Genomic DNA, 2,803 nt, shown 5'->3' with positions numbered 1-2,803 from the left:
GATGCCCCGCATCACCAAACCAAACTATTTGTTATTAATATTTTGATATTTTTTTATTTTCACTATTATTGATGATGGGACATTTAGGGTTTTATGATGTACAAATCACGGGGATGTAGCTCAGATGGTAGAGCGTTTGCTTTGCATGTGAGAGGTATGGGGATCGATACCCTGCATCTTCAAAAATAAGACTATCATTATTAAATATATTATTTCTTTTCAATTTTTCCCTATTCATGACATGTTGGGTAGCAATATTTCTTCATTTTCACTATTATTGATGACGGAAAATTTAGGGTTTTCGTGATGCAAAAATTGTGGGGATGTAGCTCAGATGGTAGAGCGCTCGCTTAGCATGCGAGAGGTACGGGGATCGATACCCCGCATCTCCAAAAGGGAGAAATTATTTTTTTAAGTATGAATTAATTTAACATGTTATGTATAAGGTGGGTACGAGAGAAAAAGAAAAGTACTTATAAAAGGATTATTATAAAGGGAAAGGGAATTTGATGAATTCGAGATAAGAGTTATACTAACAAGAGATAAGAGCTTAATCCCTTAAAAGAGGGAATTTGATGAATCCCTTAAAAGATTCCTCTAAAAGATTCCTGATTCCTCTGATTCCTCACCAGAGATAAGAGGGAATTTGATGAATCCCTTAAAAGATTCCTGATTCATTCCTCACGAGAGATAAGAGCTTATACGGAGAGGGAATTTGATGATGAATCCCTTAAAAGAGGGAATTTGATGAATCCCTTAAAAGATTCCTCTAAAAGATTCCTGATTCCTCACCAGAGATAAGAGAGGGAGGGAATTTGCTTAAAAGAGGGAATTTGATGAATCCCTTAAAAGATTCCTGATTCATTCCTCACGAGAGATAAGAGCTTATACTATTTGTGGAGAGGGAATTTGATGAATCCCTTAAAAGATTCCTGATTCATTCCTCACGAGAGATAAGAGCTTATACTATTTGTGGAGAGGGAATTTGATGAATCCCTTAAAAGATTCCTCACAATTGCGAATCCCTTAAAAGATTCCTCACAATTGCAATATCTGACCAATGAATATTGTTGTCATTTATAGCTTCTATCACAATAATATAAAATTTGGTGTCAAACCCTATATGGGACTGAAAAGACCACCACACGCTTGTAGATTAAATTATATCTACCACCTCTGAAATTTTCCACGGCAAACCTTCCAACAGCTTGCACTTCATCATTGACATCCTTAATTGGAACTAGATTTTAAGGCAAATCTTCTCCACGACTCACTTTGGAACACTTTTATAGATAGTTTCAACAAACTTACTTTGCTCGTGAATAGTTTAGAGTTCAATATTTATAGTTGGAGAACGCTATTCAAATTGATAGGATCGAATCTTACAACAACGTCTAATTGAGCCTCCCTCTATTAGGAGATAGCTTCGAATCAAATTCTTTAGTTTGGACAATGGTGCATTGTTTTAGTCAAACAACCGAGACTAGTGTACTACCAATAGTATAAACATTTTGTACGTGTATTTTCTTACATATTAACAATTGTATACAAATAATAATTAAATTTATGAGTAGAAGTTTGGATCGAGTTTTATTAAATAGGTAATCTTAAATTTTTTATCTAAAAATATATAAGATTTTTTTTATATACATTTAGGAGAACAAAACAAAGATTCAAGAAGATGTCATTCATGCCATGTTTTAATTTTTATTCTTTCTTGTTTCCCAAAGATAAAAAAAAAAAAAAAATTATCCTCTCTCAAATATGGTTCGTTATTTGATTATTTTCTCTTGAGTGAATTTGAAGTAAAACACATTAAGTGGAATCAAAGTAATTGCAAGATGCAAGCTTCACACTAAGAGGAATCAAAGTCCCAAGTATCAACGTCCTTTAAGTGTCAATTTTTATTCTCCATCTCAACATAAATTAAACTTATTTTCGTGAATATATCTATTTATAAAAGCAAAATATCTCAGAGTTAAAAAAATAAAAATGAGATATAGATACGAGACATAAATATGATACCAAATAGATATGGTAACTGTTAGGATTAGATTTGATTGAGTTATTTGGATTTGATTTGATCTAGTTATTTGAATTAGATTTAATTTAGTCATTCTTCAACTGGATGAGAGATTTCTCCCAATTCTTCTGATCTTTCCAATTTTCTTTTTCTGTTCCTAACAATTTGGTATCAGAGCCATGCCCTAAACTAGTTAAAACTAGAAGCAGCAGTCTTCTAAGTGTGTCATAATAAAAGTATGTCGATGGAGAGTTCACTTGTGCAGTCTGATGGAGGAAGGAGTCAAGGTCGTGGAAGCTTTAGAGGCAGAGGAAGGGGACGAGGCAAACAAACCTTCAACAAGGCCATAGTGGAGTGCTATAACTATCACAAGCTAGGACATTTTCAATGGGAATGTCAAGCATGGTTATAACCGAAAAGGGTAATGTACGACTGTTAGTGAATTGAATCATAATGATAATCACACGAGTGTTTTATGTGCCAGACCTGAGGAACAATTTGTTGAGTAGTGGTAAATTGCAAGGAAAGGGGTTACCTTTTTGTTTCAAAATGGAACATGCAAGGTGTTTCATCCTGAGAGAGGCTTAATCATGGAGATAAAGATGTCTTTGAATCAAATATTCGTATTGCATGCTATATCTCAGCCTGTAGCAGCCACTCAAACTCAATTGAAACTTATGGGGAGAAGTGGTTCAAGGTCTCTGTTATACACTCACCGCTCCAATTCCTATCGCCATAGTCAGAGAAGCAGAAGGGACCCAAGTCCTTCCCCCTATCATT

The 2,803-nt window shown here is 34.4% G+C and overlaps 1 non-coding gene across 1 annotated transcript; it reads left to right on the top strand.

Annotated features, from left to right (window-relative positions):
* The first annotated feature begins 319 nt into the window (after positions 1–319).
* Positions 320–392, top strand: TRNAA-AGC. The gene has a single exon. It is a non-coding gene; the product is annotated as a tRNA-Ala (tRNA).
* The last annotated feature ends 2,411 nt before the right edge of the window (positions 393–2,803 follow it).

This window comes from Cucurbita moschata, unplaced genomic scaffold (assembly GCF_002738365.1).
Source record: "Cucurbita moschata cultivar Rifu unplaced genomic scaffold, Cmos_1.0 Cmo_Scf00137, whole genome shotgun sequence".
Taxonomy (NCBI): domain Eukaryota; kingdom Viridiplantae; phylum Streptophyta; class Magnoliopsida; order Cucurbitales; family Cucurbitaceae; genus Cucurbita; species Cucurbita moschata.
Note: the sequence above shows the minus strand (reverse complement) of the source record. Positions and strands in the feature narration are given on the sequence as shown.